Here is a 27,461-nt window from a genome sequence, read left to right on the forward strand (position 1 = left end):
TTCATTAATATATTTATTCTAGTATTAATTATTATTAAGAAATGATTATGTACTGCCCAGATAATTGTAGAAACAGTGATAGTCATATATGGCACATAACATCGCGGTCTGGTAGGGAGAGAGAGACACTTACCGGATAATCACACGAGTGCATGGGGTGAGGGTCATGAAGGAAGGGAATGTGGTCCTATGAGAGTATATGACAAAGGAAGCTTCCTGAACTTGGTGGGGGATGGTTGGGGGTTCTGAAGAGAGGCTTTCCTGCTGATGTGCTGCGTGACTAGAAAGTTGGAAGTTGAGTAAGAATTAATCTGGTGTGGCGGGAAGAGAGACAGGGGGAGAAAAGGAGGAAGAAAATCCCAGGACTGTGAAAAGCATTTGAAAAGCCCTGTGGAAGGTGAGATTATTGTTCCCCCCCCATATTTCCTGATAGTAAGCATGACCTGAAGCTCTTTTTTTTTTTTTTTTTTGACCTGAAGCTCTTTTTAAGTCTGATACACTTTCTAGCCTCGTTGCCTTAAGGTATTATCTAGTGGGTTTAGAGATTTTATCTTCTCAAATAACTTGAATGATTCTTGTCATCAGGGAAGTTCAGACATGACATTAGGGAGCCTAAAAGAAAGCCACTGTGGCTGAAGCACGAGGCTGTGGGGTGATGGGTTGAGGGGCAGGCAGTTTTGGTGTGTTGGTCATTATCCTGAGAACATTAGGGAGGTTTGTAGACTTGGTGGCTAAAATTTAAGGGGATTTTCTCTTAAGGCTTCCATTTTCTCTGTGAAGGAAGGAGGAAAGATGGTTGGTTATACACAGTAGGGTCAGGCTGTGCAGGCATCATCCCAGTTTTGAGGAGAATGGAGAGGTGAGGCCAGCTGGCTGGGAGAAACGGGTAGGATTGATGGGCAGTGTTGAGGGCTCATTTGAGGTCAGTGATTATGGATGTGTAGTGATAACAATTTGCTTTGTGGTATTCTTCTCTAGCAATTATCAGATGGCTTAAGCGTTACCAGACAGAAAGCCCAACAGCAGGGTTGACCCCAGGTTGGATGTGACAAAATGCAAAGGCACAAAGGAGTTTGGGATATCAGTGGGAGTGGTCTGGAAATAAGGATGATGGCATGCAAGCTGGATAAGGAAGGAAGTGAAGAAATTAACAGGCAGGAAGATTGCTTAGCACAGAGGGGTCAATAGACTAGAGCTTCTGATGAATCCAAAGTGGGAATAGTTGGAACTACGAGGTCATGGTCAAAGGGTCACATGCTGAGATGCATGATGTAACACGGAGTGCTCTTACATAACATTGATGTCCACAGTATGATGGGGTGGAGATGGGTTTCTTGGGGTTGAGTGGAGGAAAAGTTATTGGAAAAGAGGCAGCCAAATAAATGAGACCTTAAATCCTCCCATCCCTGCCGCCATGATACAGGAGAATTAAGAATGGAGGAGGGCATTTTGCTTCAGGACATCGCTTGCTTGTTTTGACTCCACTAGGTAAGGTGTGGGGGGCTATTGGTCAGGAAACTGGGTAAGACGATGAGGGTTAGGTCTTCCCAACCTACAAGAAACTTAGGGGTCAAGACAGCAATATATCAGGCCTGAGAGCCAACAGAAGTCAGCAGGATATAAATACTAGAGAACAAAGCGTGGCAAGTGGCCAGAAGTTGATAGAGATGATAAGCCACTGGAAGATCCGTAGACACTGAGAGAGGAAAAATCAAAAGAAAGGTTGGAAAAGAAGCAGAAGGTCAAACAAAACCAGGAATTGAGGTGAAGACAAGATAGACAGAAGGGCAGATGAGGCACCCCTGCACTGAAGAAATCGCCCTGCTGTGGCTCAGTTGGAGCTCTGTTCTTTCCTTGTGACCCTGATAAAAACCAATTCAAGACGCGTCTGGCCTGCAGATGGTCGTAAATGAAAACAGGTATTTGACAGGAAAATGTCTGGTTGAAAGAAGTGCTTGAAAACACATGGTCCTTTGTCTTTGAAGATGGCCCTATTATACTTAGACTCGGGGATTTGCAGCCAGAAAGAAGAATTTCTTCCTCCTCTCTCTTCCCTGGTGGTAGCTTATTGGTCTATGTCGCCATTGGAAAATAGAATTGTAATGCTTCACGAGTCCAGAAATAACACATCTTCGAGGATCCATCAGGCGGGGCCTAAAAATCAAATCGGCACACTCGTTCTACCCTTACACAAAATCAGCGCATCCACAGCTGGAAGGCTGCAGGCATTTTTGGATGATTCATCTTGAGAAAACACGATGAAGCAGCTTAAGCGATATTTCATTTTGACCCAAGCCAGGCAGTGACCATATGCCAGAAAACCTCATAGTAGCCCTCACCTGGTCGTGCCTCATACTGCAGGCTAGAGTCCCTGGAACCAATGGGGTAGGCCAGTCCAAAGATGCACCGCCTGCCCACCACCCCCACCCTGCCCCCCGCACCTTCTAGACCACCCTCTGATATTTAGGAGTCTGGGATATCTGTCTAAATGGCCTTGACCCTACTTGGAGCCTGTGGAGGGTCTGTTCCTTTGGGCTTTGCTCCTAATGAAAAAATGGCACCCCTGGTGGGTACAGCCTGGACTAAGTGGTGACCAAGGACGGCTGCTTGTGGAGGTTGAGGATGGAACTTATGCACGTGGCCTGGGTGTCCAAAAGCGTGGGAGCAAGTATGAAAAGGAATCGGGGGGATAAAGAGGTGGAAAGAAAGCCAAGGGTCTCACACGGGGAGCCATGGTCTCAGAACTCTGAGAAATCCAAATTCAGACCTGGCCTTAAGGCTTTATGAAGTTCTTTTGGTCACATTAGAAGAGCAGAGCATATTTTCTTAAGCAATCTATTAGCTTGATTTCTATATTTTAAATATTGAGAGATAGGATGCCTGGGACTCCACTGATACACTTCCTAGGCCCCAAATATTTGGGATAGGCTTGGGCTTATGTGTACAAATCACTCCAACTTTTTAGAGTCCTCCATTGTAGCACTGTCTCCTGCCTGTTTATGTATCTATCTTTCCTCCTGGACATTTGCTTCTCAGATCATGTCCTCTTTATCTTTGAATTCCCTAGCATGTAGCCGATTGCCTCTTGGCACACAGTAAGCACCCAATAAATATTTGTGGAAATAATCAACAAAGGATATGCAGTTATGCAAGTTCTCTGGCTAAGGCAAGTCTCTGGTAGATCCTGTCCCTGCTCTCGAAATCCCAGAGTCTGTTCCTCTTGATTAGTCCCTGTGGACACTGCACAGTATATATTTCCTTCATAAAGCTTAGTATCCTGCTCTATGTTACATGCGAACCTGAGAGGTGCAGAAAATTTGTTCCTCACAGGTGATACCAGAACTCCTCACAGCAAGAGGCACTGTCTTCTTTTGGAAAAACATGATGAGAATTGACTTTGGTCTATACAAGAAAGCGTATAAGACCCAGTGGCTAGAGCATAAACGTGCTAGGGAAAGGAAATTACTTTGTACAGAATAAGATGAAACATTTGGAATTATGAGGGGGCAATCTGGCAAGGAGAGGGGGATGAAAAGAGAAGAGCCACTAAGATGACAGACCCAAGATGATGTGACCCATTTTGGCACCCACCTTCACCCATCTGACTAAAGATTGCTGGTTTCCCAAAAGCAGGTTCCATGTGACCACACCCCCCAACCGGCCCCACCTCCCCTACCCCGGAAACTGAAGAGAACACTGCATTCTACCTTGGGATTACGTGGTATAGAACAGAGACAATCTGTGGAAACGCAGAATCCCAGAGACCAGGATTACTCTGAGAATACAATGTCGGCTTTCTTGAAAATTTACAGAACTCCCAGGGAGGATTTTGAACTTCTACGGGTTGCGGTAGGGGCAGGAGCTCAAGTCTCATCTAGATTGTAAAGTGTATTAACCATGTCTTTTATTTTCTGAAGTCCAGTGCTTTGATATCCAAGCTGGGCCATCCCTCTGGGCCATGCTGAGCCCAGAGGGGTGACGCCTCCCAGAGTTAGCCAATTCCTAAAGGTAGTCAACAGTCTGCCCATAAGTGTGTCTTTCAAAGGTGAGCCACAATAAGGGCTCTTGCCCACAGTGCCCCCACTCCCTCTGCCTCCTGTCCACCCCAGTTCTTCCCCATGTCGCCCCCCCATGGTATGGTGTGTCCGCTCCTCTATGATTATAAAAACTTTCTTTTCAATATCAGTTGTCTCTTGATCCGATGGCTTTTTCATGCTTAACTAATAACCAAACATGGAGTAACTGGCACTCTTGAACTTCCCCATTGACTTCCTTTCTCCCCTAATCAGTGCGGCTCTCCGCTTCCCTCTGGGGTGTCATAACAGTTGGCTATAAACGCTGCCCCCACCTTCCCATTGAAAGCTGTTAACTACCTAGAAGAGAGGATTCCGGAGAAATTTATTTCCATCTCAGAGGACACTCCCAGTGACCTAGATTTCTTTTTTAAATTATCAGTGCTTTTTACTTACAAAAATGATACACATGACAAAAAAATTTTCGCGTGAAATTTATAAAGTAAATAATTTTATATATTTATAATAATAATATTGAGGGGTTTTAAAAGTTTTTTTCTAGGGGCGCCTGGGTGGCGCAGTCGGTTGAGCGTCAGACTTCAGCCAGGTCACGATCTCGCGGTCCGTGAGTTCGAGCCCCGCGTCGGGCTCTGGGCTGATGGCTCGGAGCCTGGAGCCTGTTTCCGATTCTGTGTCTCCCTCTCTCTCTGCACCTCCCCCGTTCATGCTCTGTCTCTCTCTGTCCCCAAAATAAATAAAAACGTTGGAAAAAAAATTAAAAAAAAAAAAAAAGTTTTTTTCTATTTATTTAGGTAATCGCTACACCCAATGTGGGGCTCAAACTCACGGCCCCAAGATCAAGAGTTGTATGCTCTCCCAGCTGAGCCAACCAGACACCCCAAATATTGAGTCTTTTATTCCAGGAACCTGGCATATCTTTCCATTTATTTCAGGGTTTAATGTCTACCAGCAATGTTTTTATATTTATTTTTATTATATTGTATATATATATATACACATATACATATGTGTATATATATATATATACATTTATAATATATAAATGTTTATTACTTTGTCACTATATTTTAGGATCTCTTGAAAGCCATAGAAGTCTACTCTGGCTACCTTAAAAGGAAAAGTAGTTTATTGGAAACAATTTTAAGAGATCAGATCCATATGTAGGGGACATAAAAGAAAGCTCATTCATGTACTAAAGCATATTTCTTCCTTTTTTTGAGAGAGAGAGAAAGAGTGTTGTGTGTGCGCATGCACACACATGCGAGCGGAGGAGGGGGCAGAGGAGAGAGAATAAATCTTCAGCAGGCTCATGCCCAGTGCTGAGCCCAACGTGGGGCTCAATCTCAGGACTGTAGGATCATGACCTGAGCCGAAATCAAGAGTCGATGCTTCACCGACTGAGATATCCAGGCGACCCATCATATTTCTTCCTTAAGGAAGAAGTGAAACACAGGTTGAAGAGTTAGGTAAAGATCTTTGCAAAGGACAGGAACCAGCAGTTCAGGGCATTGTGGTAGCAGGAGCCCACGGAGTCTCTTCAGGGCTCTGTCATTGGCACGTATCAGCTCTGTCCCTTTTCATGCTTGTGTAAATATCATTTGAGATTCAAACTCCCAGGAAAGTGTCCGATGGTTTAGCTTGAGTCTTGAACCTGCCTCTTGGCCAAAGCATCTTGACTGAAACAGGGGAATGATGGTCTCCACACAACATATATTTCCATCGCCAGAAGCTGAGGGAATGGATTTGTAAAACAAAAGCAAATTCTTCACACATGGGTATGTCACGGACATTTACTTACGGCAGCACATACACATCTATCCTTTAAATAAGGTGCAATGTGGGCGCCCGGGTGGCTCAAGTCAATTAAACATCCAGCTTTGGCTCAGGTCACAATCTCATGGTTTGTGGATTCGGGCCCCACATCAGGCTCTGTGCGGACAGCTCAGAGCCTGGAGCCTACTTCCGATTCTGTGTCTCCCTCTCTCTCTGCCCCTCCTGTGGTTGCACTCTGTCTGTCTCTCTCTCAAAAATAAACATTAAAAAAAAATGAAAACTATGGGGTTTTTAGTTGGCTCTTTGTTTTCACATGCTTTGCTAACCTCCAAGTCTCTACCATGGCCTATACTGCTTACACAGCATTGAAAGTAGACCCCTGCCCTAAAAACTACGTTCTAATTTGGAGCCAACCTCTTGAAATAAAAGGAGATTTGCATTTGGGTCCAGGCCTGTTGATTTTGCATTCCAGGTACAGTTGCAGTGAGCTCAATTTGCAAACTTCCACCTGCTGGCTATTTCCATAATAACTCCTATTTATTAAGCCCCTACCACGAGCTAGGCACATTACCTACTTGATCTCTATTTTTTTGTAGCCACCCCAGGAACTAGGTGCTGCTGTCCTTTAGAGACCTAGAAACTGAGGCTCAGCAAATGTTAACCACTTCCTCAAGGTCACAGAAAAGCTGAGCTGGGATGTGAAATCAGGTGCATTTGCCCCTAAAGCCTTGGCTCTTTCCATGCTGGCGTGCGTAGGAAGCCTAGACTCAGCTGTTCCAGTCCAGCCCCTTTTGCCAGCTTCCTCTTAGTGTCTGTGGACATATCTGCCTCCAAATTTATATGGAAAACACCTCTGAAAGTACAGAGTGAGTTGTAATTATCATTGTGTATCCCAGGGCAGTCATCATGGTGCTTTACCAGAGGTAGATGTTCTTTCTCTCTCTCCTCTCTGTTTTATAAACACGTGTACAGGTGCATGCGTGCACACACACACACACACACACACAGATTGTTGGGGAGGAGTGAGTTGTTTTAGATGAGATGAATGGCCACTGAGTCTTTCCATTTTCTGATGAGCCAATTTAAAAATGGATTATTCTGCCATCTCTTCCTAGAGCAACTATCTAAATGAAAGGATTGAAAAACTGAATGGCTTCTCTCTAAAAAGCGCAGGGAACCAGACTTAAAAATCTCTACATCTCCGCAAATGCTCCCTCCATAGTTGATCTACTTTGCTCAGGTTCAGAGGGGGAACCAATGAAGCTATGAAGTCTTGAAAGGACAAACACTTAGGAGTACAGACAACGGGTTTCAAGGAGCCTGCAAAAAATTCTAATCTCTGTAAATAGAACAGGTTTGTGCAAATTAAAAATGAGGTGAGTGACCTTGGGCAGGAAGATAAGTGCTGGGAAAAGCCAAAAATTGAGAAAGAGCTGAAACGCTCATGATTTCACTCGGTCGGGTACAGAGGTACAGAGGTCGAGAAGAGCCAAGAAAGGCTGAGGAGACGGGAGACAAAGAGGATAGGATCATTTGAACAGAAGTATTCAGAGGGAAACAAAATGCCCTTAAATGTACTTGAACCCTGATTTGCAATGCAAAACCTTTCACTTCTCACCAAGAAGGAGTCTGAAATAATTTTCTTTTTTTTTCTTTTTTTTTTTTTTTACGTTTATTTAGTTTTGAGAGAGAGACAGATAGACAGACAGTGAGTGGGGAGGGGCAGGGAGCGAGGGAGACAGAGGATCCAAAGCAGGCCTTGCCTTGACAGCTGAAAGTGATGTCATGAACCTGAGCTGAAGTTGGATGCTGAACCGACTGAGCCACCCAGGTACCCCCTGTTTGTTTTTTTTTTTTCTTTTTTGATCCAAAGTGTACATAAAGAAATGGAAAGTCAGAATTAAGGGAATTTTTTTTTTTTTAGATGACTCAGACCCAAGCTTTCTGATGGAATAGTGGCATTTGAATTTGGGACAGAGAAAGAGAGAGAGGGAGATGGAATTATCCAACTTTTCTCCACTCTCCATTTGAATTTGTCAGTAAAGGTAGGTCATCGATAAATCCTCTAGAAACAAGCCCATTTCAGTACTTCAAAGGACAATTGTTGAACGGCCTTTATTTATCTAATTTTGAGTTCACACACACACTTCAATATATGCCCTTTTTAAAATCTTCAACTTAAATCCCCAGTATTCTTTATTTATTAGGCTGAGGATACTTTACCTTGATTTTTAAAGACAGCCCCCAAACTGTCTCATGTGTAAAAACTAGCTGGGGGAGTTTTTTTAAATTACAGATTCTCAGGCCTTCTCTCCCCCTCAGAGAGTGTAAATCATTTGGGTTGTGGTTTGATCCTGGACTCTGTACTTTGAAAATAATCTCTTGTGCTTCAGATGTAGGACTCTAAAACTATACTTTAAAAAATATTCATTTATGTAAAAGCACCAATAATATGATTAGCAAAACATCCAGATGTTAAGTATCTTTATAATAAATTGATATGTTTTCAAATTCATTTTTAGTCTCTATACTTTATGATTGTTAAATGGGCTATATCCATGGATATGGTATAACAGAGCGGAGGATGTTCTAGTACCGTATGGTTATAACTATCAGGGAGAGGCATCTGGATCTTAAAACATAGTGTTCATGGCTTGAATGGCTTCCCAGAGTTGGGAAGGTCAGAGAGATGTGGCCTACCTCACTTGAACAAGAGGAAAGGAAGATCTAATTATATCTCTTTCAATCTCTTCCGCATTTTTACTTAATGATGACGTGGTTAAATGATTCTCAGAGTGTTGATGGAAATATATTTTCACTGGTAGACAATGCTTCAATCTATTTACAAATAAGTTCACTTAGTTATTTTTTAAAATCTTTATTTATTGAAAGAGAGTGAGAGAGAGAATATGAGTGGAGGAGGGGCAGACAGAGTCAGAGAGAGACAATCCTAAGGAGGTTCTGCTCAGGGCTTGATCTCACCAACTGTGAGATCACAATCTGAGCCAGAATCAAGAGTCTGCTGCTTAGCTGACTGAGCCATACAGGTGCCCCACACAAACAAGTTTATTTAGTTGTAAGGAAGGTATTTTATGCCTGCGTAAAGGTAATCACAAATATATAGGCTTATAGCTGAGAATATCATCAAATGGACAAATTGAGTATTCAGAAATGATATATAAGGTTTATGATACACAGTCTGAGTAGAGGGTCTCTCTTACTAAGAAAAATGGTCAAGCCTTGTAGAGATAAATTCAAACCACAGGAAAACTTTCATGTTTTGTAAAAGAAGAAAGCATTATGGATTCTTACGATTTTTATTATCTTGATAATGGATCGACCCACTTGGTGAAACCATTTTGTGTTTTCTTCAAAAGGATTCTTGGGGTGCATGGGTGATTCAGTCAGGTAAACATCCAACTTTGGCTCAGGTCACAATCCCATGGTTTGTGGGTTCAAGCCCCACATGGGGCTCTGTGCTCACAGCTTAGAGCCTGGAGCCTGCTTTGGATTCTGTGTCTCCCTCTCTCTCTCTCTGTCCCTCCCCTGCTTTTGCGTGCACTCTCTCTCTCTCTCTCTCTCTCTCTCTCTCTCAAAAGTGAATAAATAAACAGTTTTTAAAAATTTAGAAAAAAGTATTCTCCAACTTGGTGGGAGTATTCCTTACTTTAGCATGGATTTTCTAAATAAAGTCAAAGTCACTATACATGTAATCTAATCTTCCAACTTACTAATAAAAGTAAAAAAAACCCAATGCTTCATACTAATATACTGCATAATTTAACATACTTATTTTTAAATTAGGTAAAACAGGTGCAGATTTAGTTCATGGTGGATAAAACCAATGAGGTATACAATTACAAAGGGTTACATCTATTGGTTCAGCATGGATCAAACCGGGTTAAACTGAAAACCTGGTCCGACTCTTTTAAAGTTAATACTCACTGAAACCAGTTCTAACCAGTCCACAAAATTACCCTTTTAACCACTTAGTTACTTAACTGCCTCATCTCCCATGGCTTGTCATCCAACGAGCTCATCCTAAATCTTGCCACCATCGGAAGCTGCATAGCCTCTGAAGTTTCCATGTCAAACAAATCATTCTTGGAGACTATAACTTATTCTAACAGTTATTTCTAGTAGTTTCCTAAACTGTTAACAGTTCTTGTCCATGCCTTTGCCCCATAACTCTGCCTCCTTTTCTCTATTCCTCCTGCTGTCTCTATTTTCCCCTTCACAGCACTTGGATTCCATTCCTAATCACTCACTGTAGTTACTTTCTTGAAAACATCTTCAGCTCACTTGTCCTCACTCCCTTCTTATGTATTCATATAGCAAAATCTGAACATTGGTCAAACCCAACGTGCTTCTTTTCATTTCTGTGTCTATACTGGAGGAGCAGAATCTTTTGTGGGGGTGGGGAGAGCAGTGGAAATCACAATATGGCCGACTGGCATCACTTGAAAGCCATGACTAGAAGCCCAAAATGGGTGCTGTCTGGAAGGTCTGTCACAATACCTTCACTGAGTATGACAGGTTTAATGAACAGGCTTTTACTTCCAGGGACAAAGCAGGAAGTTCCTTACTTTTCTCTAGCCACTGCTTTCCAGCTCAGTGACAAGGATTTCTCTTCCTTGCCCACTGATGGCATCTTAGGCATATTCTATGCTGCCTGACCACTTTCAGCCATAAACAGACACATTCTGATGTCAAAGAAAAAAGTGTAGTCCAGTCTAAATTACAACTCAAGCTTATCACCCAGTTCAAAGTTTCTCCTATTCCCCAACTCAGGACTAACCCATAGTAGGAGGATGTTCAGTGGCTTAAGAGGAGCAGAGTGCACATTTTCAATGTTTCTTCACTTTGCTTGTTCATTTCTCTCCTCTCTACCCCCACCTCAACCCAAACCCTTGTTAGGTGTCTTTGGGCTCCTGGAAGCCTCAAGATCAAGAGAGGATGAATGAATTGGAGATCAGGAAAGAACTTTTCACTCAGCTAATGCTGACGGAAGTTGTCACTTGTCTGTCAGTTGACCTCTGTCAGGTCAGATATTCAAATTGCTGGCTTTTCTGTTGTCTGTAGTGACCCCCTCCCCCAGTGGAGAGAAACCTACCACCTCAGGTTCCGTACCCCACCACCTTCTCCACCACCTTCCCAAGAGATAAGTAAACAGCCTTTTAAACCTTGGGTTCATTGTGCCTTAAAGGGAGAGAACTCTTGGGGCGCCTGGGTGGCTCAGTCGGTTGAGTGTCCGACTTCAGCTCAGGTCACCATCTCGCGGTCCGTGAGTTCGAGCCCCGCGTTGGGCCCTCCATGGCTCAGAGCCTGGAGGCTGCTTCCGATTCTGTGTCTCCCTCTCTCTCTGCCCTTCCCCGTTCATGCTCTGTCTCTCTCTGTCTCAAAAATAAATAAATGTTAAAAAAAAAAAGGGAGAGAACTCTTTTCAGCAAAAATGCTGTAAGAATCTTCATATCTGACTCCCCGCTTTGATGACCACTCACCCTGCAGCAAACAGCACAATGCTTGGTCTGTTGGATCAGCCCATTTCAGGATGATTCCACTAACTGAGCCCTTTTCTTGTGCTCTCATCATGAACAGGTGAAAGCAAGAAGCAAGCAACCGTAGCTCTACATTTTATTTACTGAAGATGCCCTCTGATCGCTCCCTTGGGGCCCTCCAAACCTTCTACTGTCTATAGAGAAGGCAGTACAGTTAACCTAAATTGATTCATTCTAAACCCCTTTTCTCTAGATTCCTTTCCAAACAACCCTCCTCTGTGAATTCTCAGACCATGGTTATATAGGCTGTACGACATCGTGATTACTAGGCCATTTTGCTACCTTTTTGCAGACTCTTCATACAAGTATCCAGCAGACCCTTCCATTTCTCTCAGCTTTGGGGCTCTAAGTGAAGTTCTGAAATAATAGGAAATATCCCATTCAAACTCCTTCCACATCTGTAATTTATTTCCTTTCGTCCTCGAGATGACTCATTTACGTCTTTTCCTTTTGCTTCGTATCTTGCGCTCATTATGTTCCATTCCCTCTCAGCTGTTGACTTTGTCTCACACTTTGTTGAAAGAACAAATACCATGATAAGAAAACTAAATAGGCAAAGGTAGCCATGTTCTCTGCTTTCCTTTTTGCTTCCAGGAAGAGGTCTCCCCTTTCAACTAGAGTTTATTGTGAAATTTCTGAGGTTATCAGACTGGAGGAGAAGAGCTTTTGTAAAATTTGTCTTGGAAAACAAGAATCAGAGTGAAAATAGAGGAGAGGACGACCGGGGCTGGAAACCTGGCCACCAAAGTTGGGAGGACATGACAATTTAAACACAGATCTTTAAAAATACTCTTCTATTGTAATAGGATGAAATTATGCAGTTTCATTTTATCTTTTATTTTCATAAACATTAACACGGGCATATGTTTACTGTTACCAAAAAATGCTGAGAGACTTTTATCTGTTGTTATGCCTTGAAAACAAATGACAGTAGCTCCCAACTCAACTAGTTGGAACAAAAAGGAAATTTTATTATCTTGCATATAAATCATGTTGAGAGATGGTTGAACTGTGAGCTCGCTGACATTCCTTAAGGACTCAGGTTCTTTCCATGGCCTGCCATTGTGTGGACGTTGGTTTTTTTTTCCCTCAGACTAGCTCCCTCTTGGTGTTGAGATAGTTTTGTCAGGCCAGGCATCAAATTCAGGATAACTTTGAGAGAAAGAAGAGGCAAGTAGTCTCCCAAGAATCCTCCCTTAATATCTCATTGGACAAAACTGAGCCACGTGACATCCTCTAATTCAATCACTGGCTGGTGGCATAGAATTACCATGGGTAATGAACAGATCAATGAAACCAAGAGTTAGTTTCTTGAAAAAATAAACAAAATTGACAAACCTCTAGCCAGGCTTCTCAAAAAGAAAAGCGAGAGGACCCAAATAGATAAAGTCATGAATGAAAATGGAAGTATTACAACCAATCCCTCAGAAATACAAGCAATTATCAGGGAACACTATGAAAAATTATATGCCAAAAAACTGGACAACCTGGAAGAAATGGACAAATTCCTAAGCACCCACACACTTCCAAAACTCAAACAGGAAGAAATAGAAAACTTGAACAGACCCATAACCAGTGAAGAAATTGAATCAGTTTTCAAAAATCTCCCAACGAATAAGAGTCCAGGACCAGATGGCTTCCCTGGAGAATTCTACCAGACATTTCAAGCAGAGATAATACCTATCCTTCATTGGACTAATCAGGACTTACCCCTTAGTTAGAGATGGGATCACATTCCCTGAGGAGTAGAAATAGGAGTTCTGTTTGCAAGGAAAGAGGCACCTAAATGAAACCCCTCAGGCTTATAAAGCACGTAAGCATCAGTATCAAATTCCCTCTTCCCTTCCTCATTATTGCCCATTATTCAGCCAATTCATTTGTTCAGCAGATGTTTATTGAGTATATACAGTAAACCAGTCACTGTTCTAGGTCCTGGGGACACGATGGAAAAGTTCTTCAGTTTTTACTTCTTCTAGTGGTTACTCCATATGCTAAATTATATGCTTATGATACAGTTCCTTGATGTATCAAATTTAGGCATTGCCTATTGACTTCCTGCCGTGAATCATGAGGATTTAATTATTTTATCGTCTCTCCTACCTCTCTCCATATTATATAGTCCCTCCATGAATTTTCAAAGGGGATTTTTAAACCTATTTTTTTTGGTTCTTATTTAATAGACCACAGACTCTCTCTCTCTCTCTCTCACTCTCAACCTCTCTCTCAGCATTTAGCATTTATTGAATTCCTAATAGCAATTTGGCAACAGAAATATGAAATCTTGCTCATGTCTTCATTTCTTGGGAGCTTTCCAATGCCATTTTTAGTTGCTTTTAATTTTCACCCTTTGGTGCCTTGGACGTAGCACTTATTTTCACATTCCTTCTCTCTCAATCAAGGACATCCCAAGGGTGAAAGACTGATATTTCATTTCCTTGAGAACCCAGCAGCTGAAGTAGATGACAGACATCTGAGGGAAGGCTCGCCCTTTAATGGACAATACATCTTAGCTTCCAAATTCATAAAACAAAGTCGTTAGTCCTCTTTCCATGATCCTCAGCCTCTTTCATCCCTCAACCTCCATTAGCTGGCTTTTCTTAAAAATACAGTCAATATTAAGAATATTTACATTTTACACCCTTTCCTTGACAATGGTAATGTTTTTGATTCCAAAAAGGTGAAAATCAGCAAGTACCATATTATGACTCTGTAAATATTTTTTGCTGAAGACTCGAAGAGTGTGCTCAGATTACATGTTTTTCCTTCATGGGTCAATGTCACTACAAAATAATTATTCCAGCCCAAAATTTGACTGGATTCTCTCTCTCTCTCTCTCTCTGTCTCTCTCTCTCTGAAAAATAAGCCACCCATTATCTTATTTTATTACCAAGTCATACCAAGATTTTAATCACGTTGTGTAATTTATAGCTTCCCAGCAACCGATTGCAAGAATGGATTCCAGGTCAGCCAGGTTCTTGATCCCTTAGCCCTCAGGTCAGCCAGGCAGGCCCAAGGCTCAAGGCACACAGATCGGTTGGCCTTCAGGGGCATACACCCTCTTCGTTTACTTCAGTGTACTAGATATATATTATATAGTATCATTTTTGTGTGTGTGCCATGATATGAGAAAGGTCGAGAGGTACTGGAAACCTTTCAACATTTTACCCGTCCCACCCCCAAAGAGATCTCCTAGAATCTGAGGTTTACTCTATTTCTGTTCAAAGTTACCATGTCAGGACTTTCTTCTTTTCTCTGCTCTCCTGGATTCGATTTGTCATGTTCTTGGATGTCATGTTTTCTTCTTTCTGGGTTTACTCTCTCAGTTACCCAGAGTGTAAAAGACATTCTGAGACAATTTCCAATGTGTGTGTGTGTGTGTGTGTGTGTGTGTGTGTGTGTGTGTGGTGGAGAAAGGGGGGGATAGCTTCTCACACATCACCAACAAACAATTCTCTGATACATGCTGGGTATCCTACTATTGGACTCAGTTCTGATACTGTTTATCAAGAGAGAGCATCAGATCCCACAGGTTAAGGGCTCAGGCCCACAGGCCTCCCCACCAACCCCCACTGCCAACTTCAGAACTCAATTGCAAGTTCAGGTTGTCACCTGTGCTTCTGACCAAGTGGCCATAGATCAGAGTTTCCAACAACCTCCTCCTGGGATTGGATTAATTTGCTAGAACAGCTCCAAGAATGCAGAGAATCATTTCTCTTACTAGATTCCCAGATAATTATAAAAGGATACAACTCGGGAATAACTGGATAAAAGAGTTGCACAGAGAAAGGTGTGGGAGAAAGGTGTGGAGCCTCTGTGGCCTCTCCAGGTATGCCAACTTCCTCAAATCTCCACATGCTCATCAACCCAGGAGTTGTCCAAACGTCTTTTTTTTTCTTTTGCTTTCTATGGGACACTTCATTACACAATCTTGATTGATTAAATCATTGGCCATTGGCAAGTGATTTGACCTCCAGCCCCTCTTCATTCCCTGGAAAGTCAGGGGGGCGAAACTGAAAGTTATAACCCTCTAACCACATGGTTGGTTCTCCTGCCAACCATTCCCCTTCCTTAAGTGCTTTCCAGAAGTCACCTCATTTACATAAGGAGATACCTTTATCCTCTCCTCATTTAGGAAATGTCAGGGGTTTTAGAAATCTGTGCCAGAAACAAGGACAAAGACCATATATATATTTCTGATTATAAATTACAATGTCACAACATGTCTTCAAATTACTTTCTAGGAAGCATACTAGGAGGAAAGATTTCTGAATCTTCTATTTTTCAAAATATGTTTATTCTGCCTTTGCACAGGATTGATAGTTTGGCTGAATATAGTCCTCTCAGAACATTGACAACAGCCTGTTTAGTTTTCTAGCATTTAGTCGTTGATGGGACACATTGTTTTTTGGTTGTGGGGGCCTGGGTTTGAGCTGGAAGCTTCTAGGATCTTTTGTTTATTTTTGATCCTTTGAAATATCATGATGGTGCATCTGGGGGGCTGTTCCCATTCATTCAGCTGGGCACCCAAGAGGCCCATTCGGTGTGGACATCCATGTTCTTCTTTAGCTGTAGAAAATTGCTTCTGTTTCTTTGAAATTTTCCCTTCTGTTTTCTCTATTCAGTCTTTCTAGAACTTATATCAGATAGACATTGGGCCTCCTAGATAAATCCTTATTGTCATTTTTCTTTACTCTCATATTTTTCTTTGTTCTATATTCTTAGAAATTTTCTCTATTTACCTTCTACACATGAGTTTTAAGACCCTAGAGCAAAGTCCTTCTTATCTGAAACTTGGGGCTGTCCAAATGTAATAGCTGGTTCCTTATCTGTTGAGCCTAAAGCAAAACCTTCTAACTGGCAAGCCCCATTCACATACTCAGAGCTTCTTCTAATTTTTTGGAGCTCCTTTTGAGCTATTTGTCAAAAGTTCCATGATATATTTTGAAAAATTATTGTTAATGATCTACAATCCAACAACAGAGTTTTGCCTTTTCAATTTTTCAAAAGCATGACTTGGAAACTACCTGGTAGGCACGTACATTTGTTACTCAGTCATTAGGGTCATTCACTTTCCCAGACCTAGACCAGTGTTTTGAATTCATTTGGTGTCTGATGGGTTTTTAACACCCTGGAGCAGTGCACCATATTAAGATGCAGTAGACTGTATGCCTCTTTTGTAAAGTGGAAGAGGGCATTTGTAAATGGGATGGCTTGACTGTAATATATTCCCAGTCTATTCAGTTTTAGGAAGGAAAATATGTGAAGGGTGAAGATCCAATCTGATTCCCTTCAAACTATTCTATCCACTGGGAAGGCTTTGTGAACTCCCAGGGATAGTGGCAGTCCAGAACACTATTGAACTATGGGAATTCAGTTCCTTTTGAGCCTTTGATTTTAAGAGCCATTGATCTTTCCTTTCTCCTAAAAAGGACACAGCAGCTTCAAAAAAATAAAAAATAAATAAAAATAAAAATAAAAAACTTTAAAGAGGGTCTTGAAGTGTTTGGGGAAAAATAAATGTAAACTGAAGAAAAGAAAAAGGTCTTTGCTTAGGAAGCCTGATAGACCAGGAGGAGACTGCACGAAAGTGAACCAAATAAAATCCAATGTTCCAATATGATTAAAAATGGAAATTAGAGGTTTTCATCTTGAGAGGGCTCTTTTTGTGCAGACTGTCTTTTTGTGCCAAAACAGCAGACTGATGTCTTATCCGAAGATCTTAAAATCATAATAAATTATCATTAGGTTATAATAGTTTGGGGAAGATTGTGAATAAAGGTGGGCTGACAGATGATCGCTTTGGGACAGTGGCTTTCAATCTTTTTAAACACAGCTCACAGTAATACAATTTGTAGTTATATAATTGAAATGGGAATTCTGTCAAAAAAAAAAAAAAAAGAAAGAAAAAGATTACCCTTACACTTAGAATGTGAGATATTCTCTGATATTTTGCCTTCTCTTCTTCATTCTTCCCATCTCTTAAAAACAGTGCTGGTCAAGAATTACCAAATTTATTTCACAACCCACTAATGAGGAATATGTGTAGTCTGGAAAACATTGCTGAAAGGTCCTCTGAGAAAAAACCTTAGATCTTTGTATTAAATATTTTAAAACAACCTTGTAAAGAAAACCACGCTTATCTTTCCCTCATCTCTGCTTAGGGGAAACCAAGCTGTTCACACTCCAAGGCCAAAACCAAAATCCTTTTGGTGGCAGTCCACCCCAGATGTAGGTAGGCATAGTGTCTAGGATAAATTTGCTTCTGGAATGCTACAGCACAACAGCAAATAAGAAAAAAAATCAGCCTAATAGAGAATCAAAGTCCTCAGAAGCCGACCTTTCAAATGATGTAAACGTTCTGTTCTGGGATGATAGAAAGTAGGGGTGGAATGGGGTTGGAGGAGGCGGGGGAGGGGGGTTGGGAAGGAGCAAGATTTAAGAGAATGGATGATGGAAGTGGAAAGTTACTGGATCTTCTTCACACAGATGATTTTCTCAATAGAGAGCTAGATTATCTATGTGTTCCACACATCTCGTAACTGATAGCTGTCCTCATCTGCCCTCTTGCTCTAAGAGGAGAAGTATGCGGAATTAAACAAAGACATCAACTTCCTAAGAATGTGCTCGTGGAGTTGGCTGGAGCCTATGAGGGTAATGAGAGAACAAACACATCATTAGGACACAATCCAAGCAGCCCGAGTAAATGAACACAACAGAAGAGGGCTGTAGGAAGACTGCTGAAGGCAAGAAATGGCTTGTAAGAGAATGCGAACATGTAAATTTTCCATCTACCTATTACTCTGAGAAAATACTTTGAAAGGTTCTTTTTACAGTGAGGTCAAAAAAAAAAAAAGGTAAACAAACAAACAAAAAATCTCTGAGTTACACAATGTTATCACTGCTGAACAAAGAATTAAACAAGATGTATTACCCTGAGATGTTTCGTGATTGAAAAAACACCCAGAGTGCCTAGCTCTTTGAATACTTAACAACCCCTGGGACTATGAATAGAAAACTTATTGGGAGGATTAAAAACTAAAAGAGATAAAGAAGAGCATTGTGCTACTATCCATGGGAGAACTGAAGTGGCTCTAAATGGATTCCTAAAAGGAATTTCCCAGGGGAGCTCTTAGACCACCCAAACACAAAGCCCAGTCCAAACCAATGGAGTCCGAGTTTCTGGGAATGGGATCCAGGCGTCAGCATTGTTTAAAGCTAACGAGCAGCCAGAGTTGTTCTAGACCCTTCCTACTCTCAGTGTGGCCTGTGGATCAGCAGCAGTAGTAGCCCCTGGAAACTTCTCAAACACACAGAACTTCAAGCCCTCCCCTAGGCGTACGGAATCAGAATCTGACGTTTGACAAGGTCCTCAGATGATTCTTATGCAAGTTACATTTTGAAAATCACTGATTTAAAAGATACACAGTATTAAATTCGGATGTCTGCTGCTTCCTTAATATTTAACTGTTTCTTCCTCGATGCTGATCTACATCACAGCACTTGGAACGAGCTAAGTAGCAGCACCTGCTTTGTTTTGCTGTCCCTGACTTCTCTAACTGCTCTCAGAGTTGGTGCCGTAATGCCCATGACCTATAATGCCAATTCCTGTCTTGGTAATAATTATGAATATCCTTGGCCCTCCTCAAGCGGGATTTGAATGTTCCAAGGATGCTACATAGAATCCAGTGTCATTTGCTGACATCCATATCCTGGGACAAATTTTGGTATGTTAATCCTGTTTATTTATGCTTTAGATTAAGCAGCATCAGTATGAACACTAAGACCTTGCTTCTGCCCTCTGCCTCTTGTGGTTTTCTCTTTGGGTTTCTATTGCTAGTTCTAGTTAGAACCCTATTCTGAATCCAAAAAAGTGATTGTGGGGGCAGTCGGCCTTCCTTGCTTCTGGCATTTATCCTTCAAAAAGTTGGCAAGAGTCCTGAATCCATACACAGACCTAGATGATGATGCCACCCAGTTGGTTCTGTTGATATTAGCTCTCCCACACATCCAAGTTTCCTATGCTTTTTTTTACCTCATTTGTCTACCAAGCTACTGGAATGAACTGATAGCCATTAAAATAACTTTTAGGGTAGAATTCATCCTACATTCTACTGCAGATGACCTCTCCAGCAGCATCTCTTCAGTTCCTGGCCCTGGAACAGGACTTTACAAATTCCCTGCTCTAGTCTTCCTTTCTTTCTGGGTGTATTCGATTGTATGTGATCCATAAAACTTCACGTCTCCTGCCCAAGTGAGCTCTAACATTACTCATATTGTAGATGGTCCATGTAGAGACATCTCAAGTTCATAAGACTTGTAAGGAAACCTCAGATGACTTCTGTATATAGGGACAAAGAAGCAGAAAGTGAAAGAAGAAATGCAAAAATAACCTTTACTAAACCAGAAAAATCTCTTCCATTCTATTTTTGGTGAACCTCAGCTTATTCCTGGACATATTGTTGGATTGTCCTTGTGCAGACATATTCTGAGATCCTGGGGAAAACTAGAAGGCACTAGAAGTGGAAGCCTTAAAGGGTCATACCATGACTTGCTCCTGTAGTCATAGAGTGCATTTGGGGACATGCACAACTCTGGCTCATTGAGGTAGAGTCAACTCATTGAAGAAGAGTTTCAGTCCCTTCTGAAAGGGAAGATATGAAATTCCCCCCCAAAAGTACATAAAGATTCATGTGGCATTCAAATCATAAGAATAAGATATGTAGTTGGTTTAGAGTCAGGAGCTTTTAAACTGAACAGCTGTAACCCATTTGGGCAGTCGTGCAAAACAGAAAGTTGGCAAACCAGATAGTCTTTTCAGACATTAAACACAAGACACTTGGGGCCAAATCTTGTGATTAAGAAATCAAATGTTTTCTTTTTCCCCTTCCAACCTGTTCTCAGAGTGTGGAAAGTTATATGATTTTTCTTCTCTGACTCTCTGGTTTTGGTTATTGGGAACTGCCTGTCTCTTCAGCCACTGGAGGTCAACTCAATTCAATTCAATCCAGTCTAGTCCAATCCACTCTAATCTAATCCAATTTGGCCTCATCCACCTTTTTTGGGGGGGGGGGGCGAGACCTATAGGAACATCAAGAAGTTAAGTGCACTGGGGGCTCATACACCAGGTTGTCCACAGCTCAGCTCATAAAATATCACGGCTCTGGTGTAATACCTGTACCTCTTCGCTCCCACTTAACACCTAGAAACGTGGTTTCTAGATACTTTCCTGCATCCCGGATTCTGCTTTATAATTACCAGATTGTATACATTATTGATTTTTTCTAATCCACTCAGGCATGACCTGTTGCCTGTCCCAACTCTCTAACTGTAACCAACATAGTCGTTTTCTATCTCTTATCCTAACTCTTCCCTTGGGCATCTGCCCATACCTCTGTCTTTCATTTCAACCTTTCGGACTTTATTTTCTCCTCCCATGGCTTGACCTGGTAGAGAATGCTTCCTTTAGAAGGTTTTCCTTTCAAGTACACAAGCAGAGATATGCACGAACATCTGGGGTAAGCCTTTTGTTCAACTTCAGCCCCTAGTGAATATGAAGACAGGTCTTCTGAGCAAAAGAGAAAAAGGCAAGATTAATGAGAACAAACATCAGAGAAATGCCTTCATGTCTAGAAAACATTAAGAACCTGCTTTGGACACATTTGAACATTTGTGTGTTTTGATTCTAACCTCTTTCTATCTAGTCTAACCTGGGGTAGACCAGACTCCCAAGAGGCCTGGCAGCAGGAAGTAGGGTATTGCAATGAAAAGTAGCTGCTGGTTCCTGGCTCTCATGAGGAAAAGGGTAGAGCCAAAAGCCTCCAATCAGCAGGAAAACACCCAGAATGGTCTTACGGTGCCTTAAAATATAGGACCACTGCCCTACCAATTGGCAAACAACCATTGCCCCACCTCTTCCACCCACTTCTTGTTGCCCTGGTGGCTTGACTGCCTTCACAGGTTACTCTTGTGCCTCCAGCAACTAGAAGTCTAACATTTTGATTTGTGGGTCTTGGGCTCAATCCCTGGTTAAATATGGTAAAAACCATTTTTGGATGATCACTCTTGACTCTGGTAGGAAATGAATGCTTAGAGCGTCTTTAGGAACTACTAGGAAAGGGAATAACCTTTTAGGATTATCTTAGGAAGAGAAGTGCTTATAACTTGCCTCCTGAGTTAAATTCCTTAGGGGCTGCCCAGAGTCATCCTACTTCTTTTTCTTTACCCATTCTCCTCACTAATTCGGTACGAAACCATCTATCTGATGACCTAGTCTCTCTCACTGCTCCTCTGTTCTCCATGTCTGTCTTCATAGGCACCAGTTTAAAGTCCTTCTTTCATGTAGTGACCTCAGTCACTTTTCTGGACAGGGGATGATTGGTTCTAAATCTGATAAGCAGATTCTTCCCCAGGGTTGACTTTATACCACCATGCCGCCACATGACAATTTCTCTGCTTCCTCCACCAGGGACAATCAGCTACTAGTGAAGTTTAGCACCTCTTGCCATCGTCCTCCTGGACAGCATCATGGTGAAAGAGAGAGGGAGTTTGGGAACCAGATGGTCCTGAGTTTGAAATCCAACTTTTCTTGACTACTTGGGTTGCTAGAGCAAATGACTGAACTTTTGTGAGGCTGTTTCGGTTTTTGTTTTATCTGCAAAAACAAAAGTAGATCTTACTTTATAGGGACGAGAATAATAATAAGTGAAATGATACTGTTGTAGTGATCCATTTGTTTCCTTGGTCTACCCAGCATCTCTTTAGGGAATCACCCTCCCTATTCTTATTCTACGTGACTTGACAATAGGAATGGCCTCATTACCTAGGGGGCCAGAGTTCTGTGTATGGCTAGCCCATTAAAATCTTCCTGGAGAATCTGATGAAACAATCCCCCAAAATGTATTTTCTTTTCATTAGTGCATTTGGAATAGGCCCATGGACAAAAAGAATGATCTTTTTATGATTCTTATCCAATGTGTTGCATACTTTGGGAATAACGGTTATAATGGTGTCCTGGCACTCATAACGTGGAATTTGGACATGCCTACGAAGCTGCAAGTTTGCAGTCTCTAATACAGGGCACTAAATTAGATTTTGATAACAATGGCAGCCATGTCAAGTCATCCATAAGTTAGCTTAAGAAAAAGTCGAACATACCGGTTCGTGTGTCGTGGAACTAGGATGGTGTGTCGAGGCAAAGGACTGGCCTTAGAGATGCCAGGAAGTCCGAGAGTGTCACCCCTGCTCTCTGAATGTCCATTTGCTTTATGATCGATCCCCACTACAAATGAGTGACTAGATGGGGACGGACATGACCAGAGATAACTGTAAGTCTTCATAATCTCAGTTTAGCAACCCCAGGAGAAAGAGAGAACATATTTTCCTCTCAGTGTCTGTGAAGTGTCTTCCAGTGTCCTTGAAGGCCAAACCGTAAGTTCCTAAAACTCAGGTTGTTCTGATTTGAGTCATTTGATCATGGCCGGGCCAGTCTCTGAGGTATATGAATACATGCATGCGCGTGAATTTCTTGCACGGCGTAATTGGCACATGCACTAAATCTGTATGAGGAGAGAGGCAGCCATTCCCAAAGGATAGAAGGTGCAATTACCTAAAGAATGGTGGGAAGGGAGGCTTGAGTAGACCAAAATTGAGTAGACCAATAGATGCTATTGATATGATCATCATCATCATCCCCTTCGTTCTTATATTATTTTTATTATTATTATTTGCCATCACAAGTGTAACTCTCATTACCCTTGCAGGAAGAATATACCTTACTGTGATTGGCTGTCACACCGACTTTCAGGGCATGGGGACATTCAAAAGCAAAGGGAAATGGGCTTCATAAAAGGTAGGCGTTTGGCCCCTTTGACAGTAAAAATTGAACTACCTTCTCTGGCAACAGCATATACAACTGGTATCTCCTTATTAAGAGGAAAAAACCATCATTGCTAAGCGATGGCACGCATTATGATCCATCTAAAAATAGTAGGGTGAGTTGGGGTTGAAGCTTCACAAAAAAATGTTTTAGATACGCAGAAATATCACGGGCCAAGGGCTCCTGGAAACAGTGTCCTCACCTGAAAGACACTCACGTCCCATATGACACAGCCTGGTGCACTTTGTGGCTATTTAATGAACATGAATTCAATATAATTCTTGAACCAGGGGAGCAAAGGCAATATCTTTTAATAGCTCATATTCTATATGTCATATCTTCGGTAATAAGACGCCAGAAGGGATATTTCTGGCTGTGGTTGGTTAGTATTAATCCATGTACATTAGAAGACATACAAAATATCCCTATTTGTCCATTTTCTGCAGCAATGTTTCTTTGACTTTATTGCGTAATTGGCTTTCTTAAAAATAAAAAATAAAATAGTCACTCGGTAAAATACATCAACGTTGACATGACAACCAATTCTCCTAGTATATTGTGGATTTGGAAATTCAATAAATGCAGATGTATACTTAGGCAAATTCACAAAGACACATCATAGAATTTCTACTTTATATAAATTAGAAAATGATTTGGAGCTTTTATGGCTCTTGGTGATAAACTGTATTAAATCAGCTTTTGAAAAACTAGATTTTTGTTCTTCTAAATTGTATGCATTCGGGCCTTCATCATTTCATATTAACATGTTATCCTTCTTACCAGACGCCTAGTACTTAGTAACATTCATCGTCCCTACTTTAAAGATCTAATTTTTTCAAACCAGAGAAAGAACTGGTAACACTGCCAGAATTACGTTCTGAATTTTATAAACAGAGAAGACAGATAATGCCCATTGGGCATCCTTCCTGTCTGCCTTTGACAGGTCTATCTTTGATTCTACCTCGTGGTAGGAGGACTAGATTTAGCAAAGAAAAATATACAATGTTCAGTTAAATTTGAATTTCAGATAAACAACACAATGTTTTAAAATTATTTATTTTTGGGGCGCCTGGGTGGTGCAGTCGGTTAAGCGTCCGACTTCAGCCAGGTCACGATCTCGCGGTCCGGGAGTTCGAGCCCCACGTCAGGCTCTGGGCTGATGGCTCAGAGCCTGGAGCCTGTTTCCGATTCTGTGTCTCCCTCTCTCTCTGCCCCTCCCCCGTTCATGCTCTGTCTCTCTCTGTCCCAAAAATAAATAAACGTTGAAAAAAAAATTAAAAAAAAATAAATAAATAAAATTATTTATTTTTGAGAGAAAGAGAGAGAGCGAGGGAGAGGGGTAGAGAGAGAGGGAGAGAGACAATCTCAAGCAGGTTCCATGCTGTCAGGACAGAGCCTGACACAGGGCTCTGTCTCACAAACCATGAGATCATGACCGGAGCCCAAACCAAGAGTCACACGCCTAAGTGCTGAGCCACCCAGGTGCCCCACAAAATTTTTTTTAGTCTAAGTACGTCCCACGCAGTAATTGGGTCAGACCTTTGCAGAAAACTATTCATTGTTATCTGGAATTCAAATTTAACTGGACATCTTATATGCTTACTTGACTCAGACCCAGCCTTTAAGGGAGGAAAATCCTTCCCAGCAGTCCCTTGAGTTTACATACCACATCACACAGTTAACCTTCTCCTGTATCTCTCCAAAGTCGTACTCTGCAGAATTTCTGCCCAAACTTGCTTTCCTTCTCCCAGCTCCTCCCAACCCCTCCACCTGCCCCAGTTATGTTCAGTTATCTCATCTGTTCCAGGCGTCTGCCATTTCCATCCTCACACACATCCCAGAAGCTCTGGAGGAAGAAGTAAGAGGAGGAAATTCTGTGGGTACAGGTTTAAATTAACACACCCTCACCCTTTATACACACATCAAACGCTACTACGAATGAAATACGTGTAATGATTCTATTGACTAGGAAGTAGGATGAAATTTAAACTCTTTTTTTCAACTCTCCTTCCAACACTAAGATGGTCTGACTTTCTTCAAATATACCCCCCTCGACATCGTTTGCAATTATGTTGTCCTTCAATGTCTTAGGTGATGACTTCTCGCTTAAAATATGAAAGCAGAAAGCTCTCCTGCTTCTTTTTCACTAGCAAGGTCATACCAGAAACCCAGAAATTATTCCACGCAGGCAGAATTCCACATTCTGCCCTCCCTCTGGATAAATTGAGCCTGTCTACAGTAATTTCTCTGCGTTTCTGTACCCACGCACTTATTATAGCTGCCATAGTCCAGCAATATTTTCCCCCACTCATCATCATAACAGCTTATAAGTATTTGATGGGATTAAACAGAGCCAACCCAATTCTGTCATTCCGGCAGCCAAATTCATGAGTCCAGGCATCAGTATATAGTGATACAATATCCAGAAGCCCACTCTGGCTGGCTTTCATCTGTACATTGTGTGGGTGGGTCAGCCTAGTTTTTAGTTTTAAGTTTTAAGTTTTGGAGGCAGATAGACACCCTATATAGCAAAGCAGATGAACTATGATATTAGTAGTTGAATTCCTTTGCTCAAACCTGCCCCTGACATTTTTTTTTTTTTCAATTTTGTACAGTCAGGTACAGGCTTGAAATTGGCTGTTTACCTTTTCATTTGCCCCGAATAAACGTTTGTTTACTTAATGTTCCTAACATTAAAATGCCCACACTGTACCCACACCACAACAAGGAAAGGGAGGCTGGAAACATTTGTTGGGATGGGTGATAACAGCAATAATGATAATAATTTACTATTAGCAGTAGTATATCCCATATTTTAAATGATTACCCTAATGTAATTTTAAAAAAATTGTACAGGGGCTCCTGAAGAGCTCAGTCAGGAGAGCGTGTGACTCTCGATCTTGGGGTCGTAAGTTCAAGTCCCACATTGGGGGTAGAGATTACTTCAAATAAAATCCTTTTTTTTAAATGTTCATTTATTTATTTTGAGAGAGAGAGAGAGAGAGAGCATGAGCAGGGCAGGGGAGGGACAAAGTGAGAGGGAGAGACTGATGTGGGGCTCAAACTCATGAACTGTGAGATCATGACCTGAGCTGGAATCAGGAGTCAGGCACTTAACCAACTGAGCCACCCAGGCGCACCATTCAGACAAAATCTTTAAAAGAAAACCAAAAACAATTGTACAGAGGAAAAATTTTAAATATGATTTTTAAAAATATTGAACTTCTAACGGCTAGACTATATCCACTTGAAGAATAAAAAAAAAATATATATTGACTGTAATTGAAAGTAGAGAGTTACCTGCTCCTTTCTATGCAATTTCTCATTTTGTGAATTATGTGGCTCTAACTCTGTAAATGAAATACGTAGCATCTACAGAGTAGAAAAGCATACAGTTGAAAAATTGTTAATTTAGCCAAATGATATTTAAAACCACAGGATAGCACCGGGGCACCTGGATGTCTCAGTTCGTTGGGCAGCCAGCTTCGGCTCAGGTCATGATCTTGCAGTCGGTGAGTTTGAGCCCCACATCAGGCTCTGTGGTGACAGCTCGGAACCTGGAGCCTGCTTCGGATTCTGGGTCTCTCTCTCTCTCTGCTCCTCTCCCACTCGTGCTCTGTCTCACTCTGTCTCTCAAAAATAAATGTTAAAAAAAAAATAAAAATGAAAAACAGGATAGCATCAAAAAATGAATTCATTTTATTTCATGAGCCTCTTCCACATTCTCAATCAACTGTTTCCCTGAAATAGTTTCGTAGTTTAATAGATTTATCATAATTGGCTCTTCCTATGGCGAAAAATGACCTCGTAGGCTGGAATATATATTTGCCTGATTCAAAGATATTTGACTATGATTATTTCATCTTTCTGAAGTATTCTAGAAGATTAACATGATAGAAGACTGAGCTATATATGGACTATATTGATGAGGCTCACGCCCATTTGAAAAGAATGTTAAGCCCAAAATTTAAAAAGCCAGACCCAAAATCAAATGTGCACATCGATTACAACTACATAAAAGTAATAGACACAGGAACAAAGAATACAAATGGATCTGGAGGGTAATAATCTAATGTTCGTTAGGAGCGTGTGTATGTGTATCAAGTTTGGTTTACAATAATTTTATTTATTTTTTTTTTATTTTTTTTTTAAATTTTTTTTAACGTTTATTTATTTTGAGACAGAGACAGAGCATGAACGGGGGAGTGGCAGAGAGAGAGG

At 41.4% G+C, this 27,461-nt stretch overlaps 1 long non-coding RNA gene across 1 annotated transcript in view; it reads left to right on the forward strand.

The window, feature by feature from the left end:
* Positions 1 to 23,207, forward strand: part of LOC147574734 (uncharacterized) — a 31,413-nt gene extending 8,206 nt beyond the window's left edge. The window contains exon 3 of the long non-coding RNA XR_015243279.1: positions 23,125 to 23,207. This is a non-coding gene — a long non-coding RNA (uncharacterized LOC147574734). The remainder of the gene's footprint in view (positions 1 to 23,124) is intronic.
* Positions 23,208 to 27,461: the final 4,254 nt, after the last annotated feature.

Source organism: Puma concolor, chromosome D4 (assembly GCF_028749965.1).
Source record: "Puma concolor isolate L17-30 chromosome D4, mPumCon1.1.hap2, whole genome shotgun sequence".
Lineage (NCBI taxonomy): Eukaryota > Metazoa > Chordata > Mammalia > Carnivora > Felidae > Puma > Puma concolor.